Source organism: Apium graveolens, chromosome 4 (assembly GCF_009905375.1).
Source record: "Apium graveolens cultivar Ventura chromosome 4, ASM990537v1, whole genome shotgun sequence".
Taxonomy (NCBI): domain Eukaryota; kingdom Viridiplantae; phylum Streptophyta; class Magnoliopsida; order Apiales; family Apiaceae; genus Apium; species Apium graveolens.
In genome coordinates, this window is record NC_133650.1 from 232,455,656 (window position 1) to 232,470,765 (window position 15,110).

The 15,110-nt window shown below is 39.6% G+C and overlaps 1 non-coding gene across 1 annotated transcript; it reads right to left on the minus strand.

Annotated features, from left to right (window-relative positions):
• Positions 1-3,251: 3,251 nt before the first annotated feature.
• LOC141722358 (small nucleolar RNA R71) lies at positions 3,252-3,358 on the minus strand. The gene has a single exon (XR_012575377.1). It is a non-coding gene; the product is annotated as a small nucleolar RNA R71 (small nucleolar RNA).
• Positions 3,359-15,110: the final 11,752 nt, after the last annotated feature.

The following is a 15,110-nucleotide window of genomic DNA, read 5'->3' on the forward strand; positions in this document are numbered from 1 at the left end:
TTCATATCTTCATTTTGACTTGTCGATATCTCTGAGTTCTCTATATGCAAAATGACTTGTCGATATCTTTAACCTTCATGTCTTCATTTGACTTGTTGATATCTCTGGGACTTCTCTATAAGCCAATTTGGACTTCTCTATAAGTCATTTTGGAGTTCTCGAATGACTTCTCTATATAACTTGATCTGTGACTTGTAGATATCTTGACTTAGAATATGTTTTCTAAAACAGATTTATTCAACTCCAAGCTTCTTCACCTTTTCCTTGAGGCATGATCTTGTTGATCTTCTTCCAGAGTTTATTCTTAGGCTTGAGACTGTTTACAGAAAAATACTCTAGTCAAGTGATCTCATCACTTCTCACACATATATTACTTTCAATAGTAATATTTTGCTCACTTTTATTACTCTTATCTACCTCTCCTTTTGCCAGTACATGAGACTGTCTCTCAATAATTCTATTTTTCTCTTGATTTTTTCTCATAATCTCACTAGAAAGGCTCAACTCACTAGGAAAAGAAGAAATAAGAGGTGGCAAAGAGGAGTGGCCTGTAGTCATATAAAAGAGGTATCCCTATTAATAGGTCTATTTATAATCATTATATCAAATAAAGTAGATGTAGAAAGATTTGTACCTTGAGTGTTAGAAGCCATTCGTATTGCTTTTAGTGGTTGTAGCAAGATAGCTCTAGTGTTGTTCTTAGAAGTGATCAGTACATCAGGATGTGTAGAGTGAAGAACACCTTAATTAGGAATTGACCATGTGTCAGAGAGTTGCTGCTTGTCAGGAATTGACCCCATGTCAGGATATGATACTAAGTCTGGAACATTACTTTGAACAGTTTGTTCTTGTGGGATAAAAGAACAGAGAGATTTAGGTTTTGGTTATCTTATTTCAGGTTCATCACAGATAAATAAGCCTTCTAAGTCAAATATTAATTTAAAGCTCAAATGCAAACTTCCTGACCCTATTCCTGATGTTCCCAAGAAATTTTCCGATAATGATGATGAGTTTCGAGATTCTGATGATGATGACAATCCTGATGATGTTGCTCTGAAAGTTGGAATAGAAGCATCTAAATTATATACTTTTGGCTCTTCACTGATCATGCTCCTGTTCTTGATGCTCACTGATAAGTGGCATTTTATACCACTTAGAGCGTCTTAAAATGGCTTAAATTGGTGTCTTGAAATCAAGTATTTTGTGTATTTGATGCGTTTTTCTAGTGTTTATGCATTTCAGCGTTTTAGTTACATTTCGGGGGAGGAATCATCAAGAATAAGCCTTGGCATGTGTTCACCATTGCGAGAGGGAAGAAACGGGCAGATTACGGCGAAGAAACGGAGCGAAATCAGAATTTTTCCAGTAGAGGTCTGAGCGCCCGCTCAGCATTGCTGAGCAGCCGCGCAGTAACCTGAGCGCCCGCTCAGCTATGCTGAGCGGCCGCGCAGGGTCGGGAAAAAAAACAATTATTTTAAGACTTCTACTTCTGTTTGGTTTCCACTTCTATGTAATCTGAGTTTTATGGGACTATTATATAAGTAGATTTGAGACGTTTTCATAAGTGGTGGATTGAAGAAGATTGTGTTTTTACGCAAGGAGCGAAGGAGATAAGGAAGAAGACCGATTTAGCATACCGCAACGAAGAGGAAGCATATTTTCTTGTGATTCTTGTTTCATTGTAACGTTGGATGCTATTTTTCTTGCTTTGAACTTATTTACTCTTGTGACGTACTCTGTTTTAATATAATTAGTTTAGTTATTATTTTCTTGTGTTTGTTTATCATGATTTCATATGAACCCATGATGACGATAAGTGCTATTATGGGCTAATCGTGATCATGGGGTTGCAACGGATTTATTATGGAATTCTTTAGTTAATTGTTTAATACTTTAGTGTGTGATGATTGTATGATATCTAGTATTGGTTGTGCGTATTCGTCTTATGTGCGTCGCGAACATATAAGATAGGGTGTTAATCTCTTGTGAAACGACGGTGGATCTTGAGATTTAGAACTTGCCATGCTAGCATAGGTTCATGTACGTTGTGCATGATTAGTGGGTAACTCTAACAGTTTTATTTGCCCTATGTAATCAAAAGGAATAACTTGTGCTTAAATCGTTGTGTTGTCAATTTCTGTAGACATATGGGAACTCAACATAATTGATGACTATTCAACTTCTATCTTAATTGTGGATGCTTGGTAGAATGGTATTAGTACAATGAAAGTTGGCTTTTATCAGTTTCGTGTTATTCGATTAATATCATCACTGTCACATGCTAAAGGTAATAACAATGGCTAGAGAAGGAAGTAATAATGAAGTTGTGATCTCATGAGTGTTTTATTATTGATAAATTGAAGTGTTAGTTAAGTGATTAATTAAGTAGTTAATTATAGTTAATATTTAATCAACAATTTTAAGTGTTAGTATCTTAACATTGAGAAGTAATCATACATTGGTGAGTGAGTTTAATTAGACAATAATTTAGTCTGAGTCTCTGAGGGAACGAACTAGAAAGTATTCTATATTACTTGCGAACGCGTATACTTGCGTGAATATTAGTGCGTGTTTTCGCCTTAACAAGTTTTTGGCGCCGCTGCCGGGGACTCGGCGTATTTGTTTAGTTTATGTACTTACCATCATTGGTCATTAGGACTCAGTGATTAGGACGTAGTAGTTACTTATTTTTTCCGGTTGTGTTTCAGGTACTTTAGCAAGCGTTTATGCAAACTCGTTCTCGTGCTCGCAAGAGGACTTTAGATACAGCTGAGGAGACAGACGAAGTTCTTGATATTCCGGAGAAGTTAGATTTTGAGGATTCGGATTCAGGAATTGAGCAGAAAGAACCAGTAAATATGGGAGATCGTATTGTTCAAGCTGATCCAGCTCTTATGGATTTTTCTCGGCCTAAAATTGATGACATTCAGTCAAGCATCCTTCATCCGGCTATTCAAGCTAACACCTTTGAAATCAAGCCGGGCACTATTCAGATGGTGCAGAATTCTGTTTCTTTTGGAGGAGCGGCAACTGAAGACCCCAACATGCACATAAGGAATTTTGTCGAGATCTGCAGCACTTTTAAGTATAATGGCGTGACTGATGAGGCTATCAAGTTGAGGCTTTTCCCATTCTCACTGAGGGACAAGACTAAGGACTGGTTACATTCTGAACCAGCTGGGTCCATCACTACGTGGCAAGATCTTGCGCAAAAGTTTCTGGTGAAGTTTTATCCGATGGCAAAGACTGCTGCTATGAGGAGTGCTCTTACTCAGTTTGCGCAGCAACCTACAGAATCTATGTGCGAGGCTTGGGAACGCTACAAGGAAATGTTGAGAAAATGTCCACATCATGGAATGCCAGATTGGATGGTGATCACTGGTTTCTATAATGGTTTGGGGGCCCAATCTCGGCCCATGCTCGATGCAGCAGTTGGAGGCACCTTATGGGCTAAAAGCTATATTGAGGCGTATAATCTTATAGAGACGATGGCTGCAAATGAGCATCGAAACCCAACTCAGAGGATGACGTCAGGCAAGGTAGCAGGTATTCTGGAAGTTGATGCAGCCACCGCTATTGCAGCCCAGCTCCAAGCGCTATCAATGAAGGTTGATTCTCTGGCTATGTATGGAGTTAATCAAATAGCTATGGTTTGTGAGCTTTGTGCAGGTTCTCATGCTATGGATCAGTTTTCTCTTGTCAACGAATCTGTTCAGTATGTGAATAATTATCAGCGACAACAGCAGCCTGTGCCAGCGACCTATCATCCTAATAACAGAAATCATCCAAATTTCAGCTGAGGGAATAATCAGAATGCTATTCAGCCACCATATCAGCAAGGAGTGAGTAAACAGTTTAACCCACCTGGATTCCAGCAACCACAGCAGTATGCTACAAGGCAATCATATCCTCAACAGGGAAGTGCAGCTGCACCTACTAGTGCTGATTTTGAGGAACTTAAGCTGTTGTGCAAGAGTCAGGCGGTTTCTATCAAGACCTTGGAAAATCAAATCGGTCAATTAGCCAATGCAGTGCTCAATCATCAACCTGGCACTCTTCCCAGTGACACGGAAGTACCAGGAAGGAAGGAAGCTAAAGAGCAAGTCAAGGCTATTACCTTAAGGTCTGGAAAAGTAGCTGATGCTGAAAAGGCAAAAGAAGTAGAAGCTGAAATTAGAGGTGAAGAATCTAAGCAAAAGGAGAAAGCGGCGGAACCAAGGAAGACTACTGTTGAACACACTCTGCCTGAGGCTAATACAGGGGAGAAACAGCTCTATCCTCCACCACCTTTTCCTAAGAGATTGCAGCAACAAAAGCTGGATAGACAGTTCGGGAAGTTTCTGGAGGTGTTCAAGAAACTTCACATCAATATACCTTTCGCTGAGGCTCTGGAACAAATGCCCAGTTATGCGAAGTTTATGAAGACTATTCTTTCAAGGAAGGTGAAACTGGATGACCATGAAACCGTTGCTCTCACGGAAGAATGCAGCGCTGTTCTGCAGCAAAAGTTACCACCAAAACTGAAAGATCCAGGAAGCTTCACCATTCCTTGCACCATTGGCAATCTGAATTTTGACAAGTGCCTTTGTGATTTGGGAGCAAGCATTAATCTGATGTCGTTTTCTATCTTTAAAAAGCTGGATCTGCCTGATCCAAAACCCACATACATGTCGCTACAATTGGCTGACCGTTCCATTACTTACCCAAGGGGCATAGTTGAGGATGTGCTCGTCAAGGTGGATAAGCTCTTCTTTCCAGCAGATTTTGTTATTCTGGATTTTGAGGAAGATAAGAAGATTCCCATAATCTTGGGAAGGCCTTTCTTGGCTACTGGTCGTACCTTGATAGATGTGCAAAAAGGGGAACTTACTATGCGGGTCCAAGATCGGGATGTGACCTTCAACGTATTCAAGGCAATGAAATTCCCTACAGAAGATGAGGAGTGCTTAAAATTGGATGTGATTGATTCTGCGATTACTTCGGAACTCGATCACATGCTAATGTCTGATGTATTGGAAAAGGCCTTAGTGGGGGATTTTGACAGCGATGATGAAGATAGCAATGAGCAATTACAATATCTGAACGCTTCTCCCTGGAAGCGAAAGCTGGACATACCATTTGAATCTCTTGGTACTTCTGACCTTAAGAATGCTGAAGGGAAGCTCAAACCATCAATAGAGGAAGCACCTACCTTGGAGCTCAAGCCATTACCTGAGCACTTGAGGTATGCTTTTTTAGGTGATTCATCTACGTTACCTGTTATTATTTCATCTGACCTTTCAGGTAGTGAGGAAGACAAGCTCTTAAGGATTTTGAGAGAATTCAAATCAGCTATAGGATGGAGCATAGCAGACATCAAGGGGATAAGTCCTTCATATTGTATGCATAAAATTCTGCTAGAGGAAGGTAGTAAGCCAATTGTGGAACAGTAGCGAAGACTGAATCCCATCATGAAGGAGGTGGTGAAGAAAGAAATTCTGAAATGGCTAGATGCAGGCATCATTTATCCTATTTCTGACAGCTCGTGGGTGAGCCCTGTACAATGTGTACCTAAGAAGGGAGGTATCACTGTGGTCGCAAATGAAAAGAATGAGCTCATCCCTACTCGAACAGTTACAGGATGGAGAGTATGCATGGATTATAGAAAATTGAACAAAGCCACAAGGAAGGATCACTTCCCTCTTCCATTTATTGATCAGATGCTTGACAGATTGGCGGGTCATGAGTATTTTTGTCTTCTGGATGGTTATTCCGGGTATAATCAGATTTGTATTGCACCAGAGGATCAGGAAAAGACTACCTTCACTTGTCCATTTGGCACGCTTGCTTTTCGAAGAGTTTCGTTTGGGTTATGTGGCGCCCCGGCCACCTTTCAGAGATGTATGATGGCTATATTCTCTGACATGATTGGAAATAACATCGAAGTGTTCATGGATGACTTCTCCGTCTTTGGACACTCATATGATGAATGTTTGAATAATCTGCGCGCCGTACTCAAAAGATGCGTGGAAACTAATTTGGTGCTCAATTGGGAGAAATGTCATTTTATGGTGCGTGAAGGCATTATCCTTGGGCACAAGGTCTCTAGCAAGGGTCTGGAGATGGACAAGGCCAAGGTGGGAGTCATTGAAAATCTTCCCCCACCTAATTCTGTGAAAGGAATCCGTAGTTTTCTTGGTCATGCGGGTTTTTATCGGCGATTCATCAAGGACTTTTCAAAGATATCTAAGCCGTTGTGCAATTTGCTTGAGAAAGATGTACCTTTCAAATTTGATGATGAATGTTTGGCAGCATTCGAGACTCTCAAGAAGATTTTGATCACTGCACCAGTTATTACAGCACCAGATTGGACAAAACCGTTTGAGATGATGTGTGATGCGAGTGATTATGCGGTAGGTGCAGTTCTGGGACAGCGCAAGAAAAATCTCTTCCATGTGGTCTACTATGCGAGTAAGACTTTAAATGGTGCCCAATTGAACTACACCACTACTGAGAAGGAGCTTTTGGCTATAGTCTTTGCTTTTGAGAAATTTCGATCTTATCTGCTTGGTACGAAAGTAACAGTATTCACTGATCATGCAGCTATTCGCTATCTGGTTTCCAAGAAGGATTCGAAGCCGAGACTCATTCGTTGGGCGCTTTTACTTCAGGAATTTGAGTTAGAGATCAAAGATAGAAAAGGTACTGAGAATCAAGTAGCTGACCATCTCTCTAGGTTGGAGAATCCCGATTCTACTTCACAAGATAGAACGTTAATCAATGAATCTTTTCCGGATGAGCAGTTGTTTGTAATGCAGGAGGAAGAACCATGGTTTGCAGATATTGTAAACTATCTCGTCAGCAATATAATGCCTCCTAATTTGACATCCGCTCAAAAGAAGAAGTTTCTGCATGAGGTGAAGTGGTATATGTGGGATGAACCATATTTGTTTAGACAGGGAGCTGACCAGATCATCAGGAGATGTATCCCGTTCTGTGAGACGGAGGGGATATTACGAGACTGCCATTCCACGGTTTATGGTGGACACTATGGTGGTGAGAAGACGACAGCTCGTATTCTGCAAGCAGGTTTTTTCTGGCCTACTTTGTTCAAGGATGCTCATCAGTTTGTTTTAAGGTGTGATCGTTGCCAAATAGTGGGAAATTTGTCAAGGAAGGATGAGATGCCATTAAATGTGATGCTTGAAGTCGAGGCCTTTGATGTGTGGGGAATCGATTTCATGGGGCCTTTTATCTCGTCTTGCAATAATCAGTACATCTTGCTGGCAGTCGATTATGTCTCAAAATGGGTCGAAGTTAAAGCTTTACCGACAAATAATTCAAAGGCAGTGCTAAATTTTCTTCATAAGCAAATTTTCACAAGGTTTGGCACACCTCGGGTAATCATAAGTGATGAAAGATCGCATTTTTGCAACCGTAAGTTCACTTCTATGATGCAGCATTATAATGTGAATCATCGAGTAGCTACTGCCTATCATCCGCAAACAAATGGTCAAGCGGAAGTGTCTAACAGAGAGATAAAGCGCATTCTAGAGAAGGTTGTTTGTCCGTCAAGGAAGGATTGGTCTTTAAAGCTCGATGAAGCTGTTTGGGCTTACAGAATAGCATACAAAACTCCACTTGGGATGTCACCATTTCAGTTGGTGTACGGTAAGGGATGTCATCTACCTGCGGAGCTTGAGCATAAGGCCTACCGGGCATTGAAGAAGTTGAACCTGGATTTAGATGCAGCTAGTAAGAAAAGAATGCTTCAGCTTAATGAACTTGATGAATTTCGACTTCAAGCGTACGAAAATAACAAAATGTATAAGGAAAAGGTGAAGAGGTGGCACGATAGGAAGCTACATCCAAAGTTATTTGTGCCAGGGCAACAAGTTCTCTTATTCAACTCTCGGCTCCGACTTTTTCCTGGGAAGTTGAAATCAAGGTGGTCTGGACCTTTTATTGTCAAAACTGTGTTTTCACATGGAGCGGTGGAAATTTTTGAGAATGATCCGGACCAAGCATTCAAGGTTAACGGTCAGCGGTTGAAGCACTACTATGGGGACATGGCAAACCGAGAAGTGGTTAGTGCCATTTTGTTGACTACTTGAGAAGGGTACGAAACGTCAAGCTAATGACGAAAAAGAAGCGCTGCGTGGGAGGCAACCCATGAATTGTTGTTACAAGAACCCTTAGAAGTTAATAACCTATCCAAAAACATAAAAAAATCAGAAAACAGGGGCTGAAAAAAAAAATTCCAGTGACCCCCTGAGCGCCCGCTCAGCTTTGCTGAGTGACCGCGCAATAAGCTGAGCGCCCGCTCAGCTTTGCTGAGCGACCGCGCAGCAAGCTGAGCGCCCGCTCAGTTTTGCTGAGCGACCGCTCATGGGTCGAGTACCAGAATTTTTTTTTTCAGTTCAGAAAAAAAAAAGAAAAAAAAACACAAAAACAGTTTTAGCCCATAAACCCACGAATTGTCCCCACTACCCCATCATTTTACTTCTTAATTCCCAAACCCTAACCTAATCCACACCCTATATATACATACACCTATCCTACATAACTCCCACAAAACTTCCTACATTTAAACCCTCTCACAAACATCAAAAATCAGTTCTTACACACTTTTATTCACGAATCAATGGCACCCAAGAGAGCATGCACTATTGACAGCAGCAGCACAGTTCCTACTGCTGATTCATCGAGGGGTACTGCTGCAAGACCTCGGTTAACTGACAGAGCTGCGGAGGAGGAGTACACTAGGCTGTTGGGGAAGCCGATTCTGAAGGAGAGGGGATTTTTACCATCGGGGAGGGATGGTGAGTTGCTGCCCATGATTGCAGAGAAGGGGTGGATAGCTTTTTGTGAGTCACCCGAAGCAGTACCGATGAGCGTTGTTCGCGAGTTCTACGCGAACGCGAAGGCCGAAAAGAATGGGTTTTCTGTGGTCCGTGGGATGACGGTTGATTATCATCCTGCGGCGATTCGCCGTGTGATTGGATAGCGAGAGAGGAAGCCCGAGGAGGAGAACTGGAATGAAAAGACTGCTGAGGATTTGACTTGGATTTGATTTGTGCGACTCTCTGTCGACCGGGCACAGTTTGGACCTGCAGGACCGGCACTAATGAGTATCGTCACTTTCCGGTGATCGCCATGAATAGGTATGCCCGTGCATGGAATGCATTTATTTGTGCTAATATTTTGCCTTCTTCGCATGCACACGAGGTCACAGTTGAGAGAGCACAGTTGTTGTGGGGAATTCTGAATGAGGAATACTATGTGGACCTTGGTGAGTTTATCTACCAAGGAATTCTGAAGTTTTTGAGGGGAGCGAAGCATATGAACATCCCTTATGCATCTACGGTTACGAAGCTATGCCGAGCAGTGGGGGTGAACTGGCCGGCTCATGAGCAGTTGCAGTTGCCAGCAGCTCCGATTGATTCTAACACTCTGAATGGGATGCAGGAGTGGACCGGTGGTGAGCCTGAGGAGCATGGGCTGGGTTATCGTCTTCCAGGAGGGCGTCCAGCACGAGGTGCTACTATGGCTAGGCCAGGGCGTGATGAGGCTGGTTCTTCGAGAGCTCAGGAGGGTGCTGGGATGGTTGATGCCCAATATAGGAGGCTTTCACGGCGGATGGATGCCATGTATGAGACGCAGAGCAGGTTTGCTCAGGAGCTCACCCTTGCGTTAGGGACTGCTTTTAGAGGCCTTGGAGCTGATATCCAGTGGCCAGTTTTTGGTGAGGACTCTGCATACCCGCCGCCTGATACTCCACCCACTGAGGGTGATGATGATGATGACTCCGAGTAGGTATACTCTGTGTTCCTTTCTACTACTTTCACTGAGGACAGTGAAGATTTTTAGTTTGGGGGTGGTAGTTAAGGAATATTGTGTGTGTGTCATTTAGTTGCATATTCATGATAGTTTAGTTCATATAGTTGCATAATTTATGCCATATAGTTTTTTTTTATGAATGTCATGTAGCTCATGCATTTACCATGATCCCTTTTGCAATGATTTATCGACTGAATTGTGATATTGATGCGAGTGTAGTGATAGCATTAAAGTGATATTAAGTTGTGTAGGTTGATATGCATGCTAGAAACAATTGTAAGTCCACTAAGTCTTAGAGAATGCGTAAGGGCTAGATTATTGTTATGATTTGGTTGTTTTCAAGGTCAATCTACTTATTATGCTTAGAATTCGATTATAGGTTCTTAGTGATAAAGACATGAAAAAGAAAAAATTTTGGAGAAAAAAATATGGAAGTTGTTGCTAGTTGTGGCTAGGCGTCAAATGGCTAGTAGCCGGCTCGCATATGGTGCGAGTAGTCTAGGGTTGAGGAAGATGTAGCGAAACGCACTTGCTCAGAAGTATAAAAAAAAAAAATTATTTTTGCATAATTGATCAAGAGTGGGCTCTTTGGTATTCGAGTTATTAAGTTCTTAGGGGACTTTGTGCCTAGTGACCTAAGGCCTTTAGAGTCTGGGATCCGCTAACCTAACGCTCGTTACATGGATACCATTGTATAAGTCTTTTGTGGACCTCACTCATTGCACGGTCAAATAAGCATTTGAGTTGTAAATAAAAAGCACGATTCCGTAGTAAGCTCCAGAGTTCTTGTAGTGTTGTATATCACTTTGTGCCTAGAATTTTTTATTCTTTGTATAATCGTAGGATTGCCTTGAGGATAGTCTAGTCATAGTAATTGGTCTAGTTTCGAAGCATATCTGTTAAGCATTTGCACACACCACGTTTTTGGTTGTATGTCCGTTTGCATGAGTTTATTGATCTTTAGTTGTCTAACTGCATTCGTTGGGATGTGGCAATTTGGTTGATTAATTGTAGTAAGGGGGATCGCTGCATTTTCATATAGATTGCATTCATGCATGTTTTTATTTGTTTTTTGAGTCTGTGACGCTTGAGGACAAGCATCGATTTAAGTTTGGGGGTGTGATAAGTGGCATTTTATACCACTTAGAGCGTCTTAAAATGGCTTAAATTGGTGTTTTGAAATCAAGTATTTGTGTATTTGATGCGTTTTTCTAGTGTTTATGCATTTCAGGGGTTTAGTTGCATTTCGGGGGAGGAATCATCAAGAATAAGCCTTGGCATGTGTTCACAATTGCGAGAGGGAAGAAACGGGCAGATTACGGCGAAGAAACGGAGCGAAATCAGAATTTTTCCAGTAGAGGTCTGAGCGCCCACTCAGCATTGCTGAGCGGTCGCGCAGCAAGCTGAGCGCCCGCTCAGCTATGTTGAGCGGCCGCGCAGGGTCGGGAAAAAAAACAATTATTTTAAGACTTCTACTTCTGTTTGGTTTCCACTTCTATGTAATCTGAGTTTTATGGGACTATTATATAAGTAGATTTGAGACGTTTTCACAAGTGGTGGATTGAAGAAGATTGTGTTTTTACGCAAGGAGCGAAGGAGATAAGGAAGAAGACCGATTTAGCACACCGCAACGAAGAGGAAGCATATTTTCTTGTGATTCTTGTTTCGTTGTAACGTTGGATGCTAATTTTCTTGCTTTGAACTTATTTACTCTTGTGACGTACTCTGTTTTAATATAATTAGTTTAGTTATTATTTTCTTGTGTTTGTTTATCATGATTTCATATGAACCCATGATGACGATAAGTGCTATTATGGGCTAATCGTGATCATGGGGTTGCAACGGATTTATTATGGAATTCTTTAGTTAATTGTTTAATACTTTAGTGTGTGATGATTGTATGATATCTAGTATTGGTTGTGCGTATTCGTCTTATGTGCGTCGCTAACATATAAGATAGGGTGTTAATCTCTTGTGAAACGACGGTGGATCTTGAGATTTAGAACTTGCCATGCTAGCATAGGTTCATGTACGTTGTGCATGATTAGTGGGTAACTCTAACAGTTTTATTTGCCCTATGTAATCAAAAGGAATAACTTGTGCTTAAATCGTTGTGTTGTCAATTTCTGTAGACATATGGGAACTCAACATAATTGATGACTATTCAACTTCTATCTTAATTGTGGATGCTTGGTAGAATGGTATTAGTACAATGAAAGTTGGCTTTTATCAGTTTCGTGTTATTCGATTAATATCATCATTGTCACATGCTAAAGTTAATAACAATGGCTAGAGAAGGAAGTAATAATGAAGTTGTGATCTCATGAGTGTTTTATTATTGATAAATTGAAGTGTTAGTTAAGTGATTAATTAAGTAGTTAATTATAGTTAATATTTAATCAACAATTTTAAGTGTTAGTATCTTAACATTGAGAAGTAATCATACATTGGTGAGTGAGTTTAATTAGACAATAATTTAGTCTGAGTCTCTGAGGGAACGAACTAGAAAGTATTCTATATTACTTGCGAACGCGTATACTTGCGTGAATATTAGTGCGTGTTTTCGCCTTAACACTCACGGAACTCATGAATGGAATCATTCTTGGAGGTTACCAAGTGGGAATATTTCTTTGGAAGCTAAACAATCAATAATTGATCATGCTGTTCATTTGGTTTCTAATTCAGACATAAAGGCCTCTATTAAGACCACAACAGTACTAGTCAAAGTCCTACATTCTTCTATCTCTGCACTCAAGCAAGATAATGTTGATCTTAGAGAAGAGCTTGTTGACCTTTCTGTGACTATTAAAGGTATAGACAAGCACAATGGCTTGATAAATAGGATGTTCAGCATAGAAGCTAAACATGATCAAATGTCAGAATAACTGACAGCATTGGAAACTGGTCAATATGCTACAAATTCTAAATTGGATGCTATTATCTCTCTTCTACAAAGTCTAAATGCCAAAAAGGGGGAGATAGTACCAAAGACAAAATGTCAAACTAAATCAGTTTTGAGGAAAAATGCCAATCCTGATGATGATGGTGATAAGCAAGCAAAGAAGACCTCTAATGCTATAGTAGTTCCAACTAGATCTCGAATTCAAAATCAAACTACGCAGTCAACTCAAGTCTCCAAAGATGGATCAAAGATAGAAGCTCACTCTTGTTACTCCAAGTTCAATTTTTGACAACAAAGATACAAATTCTGATTCTGTTCCTGATACTGACAGAGTGATAATTATCCCTGATTCTGTTAAAACTGAAGAAGAAGAAATTCTATTTCAGATGAATCTACAGATTTTTTCTGCATACGTTGAAGCTGTTAATGCTGAAAACTTTAAGGAAGAAGAAATGTTTTTGACAGAGAAAAAAAGGCTCAAGAAGGGAAAAAAATCAGAATTGCTGTTGACAGAGCAGATCAAGCATACAGAAACATGCTTAGAAGATCTGAATGGAATAGACAGAGGAGTACATATATGAAAATGTCATATAAAATAGCAGAGAGGAAAGCTCAAGTGTTTCCAAAGATCAAGAACAAATACAAATAGAGAAAAGTTAATGATCTTATTTGTAGTAATGAAATGAGCTTTATTCCTGGAGGTATAAGGGTGGATGGTTTACCTGGTTCTAATACCATGGGAGATAAAAAGTCTTAGTTGGTACAAGCCAAGAATCTCAAGTTGGATGAACCATTTACAAGAGCTAGAATAGGACATCATGAAGCTCAACTTGTCAATCTAAAGTTGTTAAACCTCACTCTTGCTGATAGTCCTGGTCAACAGGAGGGTTATACCACCTCAGGATATATTGGAGAGGAAGTTACTGCTGATCACTTGAACATACTTGAAGCTGTGAAGATTATACTTGACAAACATGATGGTTCTGAACCCAAGCAATATATCTTACTCTTATTACAAAATGATCAAGTCCAAGTTCTCTCACTTGATGAACTATTGATCATGTCAACAAAGGAACTGAAATATATATATATATACACTATTTGCTAAGAGTTGAAGATGAAGCTTCAAGAGAATGGTCAAATATGATTTTTGCCAATATCAGAAAAAGGATGTTGGATAATGATTCACATTGCTTTGGATCATACATTCATACATACATAAATTTCAAAGGGTAAGAAGTCAATATGAAGATGGGATGAACTGTTATTGAAAATATTCTTACCCAGAGGCATATAATCATGAATCCTGATGGTATACGAACTTGTTATGCGTCACTAGAAAATGATGATAGAAAGAACTCCGATCTGAAATCTAAGATCTGCTACCTATTAGCTATCTGTTGAAACTGAGTATGAGAAGAATTTGAAGATCAAGCTAGAAGAGATTTTGTTGAAAAAGATTGATGACAGAGTTAAACCTTTTGTTCAGAGATATTGCAGAGTTTATCAAGAAATATGAAGATCAAAGTCTGAAACAAAGTATGCTTTACACTCTATATTTTGACTCTCTGGTTTTTGGCAGTAGACAATTCTATTAGAAGTTATGCTTATTCTGCAAAGCATAAATTGGGGGAGATTGTTGAAAATTGGCTATGTTAAGAATCATGATCTTTCTAACAATCAGGATATGATCAACCGTCAGGATATGATTATTCGTTGAAAGCTTCATTATCATCCGTTGACAATCTATTCAGTCATCAGTTGATGCTTACATATGAATATCCGTTGATCAGCTTATCCTTGAAGATGTCTTGAGTGACAAGTCAGAGCTGCGAGATAAATCCTAATGTGCTGATTTATAGAATCGTAGTTAATTTAGATATGTATAGAAAGTAGATGAGTTATACTGCAAAATATTTTGTAATTGATATAGTTTCATTGTACCTCTGTAGTATATAAAAACAGATTAGATTATCACTTTGTGTATGTACAACTCGAGTATTCTCTAACCTATCAGCTCTTAAAAATATTGTTCTTAAGAGATTTTTGTAACACTTTATTAAAAATCAATATAAACTATTATTTGATTCATCTGTGCTTACTTTACTTCTGTGATAAATCGATTTGTTTAGTAATTGTATCCAACCCCCTTAAACAATTATTTTACTGGGCAACACAAATGCATGTGGTACATATTATTAGTTTGGTTTCATTTATAAAAAATATATTAAATTTTTTTTATATAAACTGTTTTATTCGATTTTTAAATCCGAAAAAAGTTGGAAAAGTTTGAAAAAAAGTGGGAAAATAATTTTCCTCCGGGTCGAATTCTCCAGGCCTAATTATTGATGGTTGTTGAGCAATACCGAGTGGATAATAGGAAAGTTGC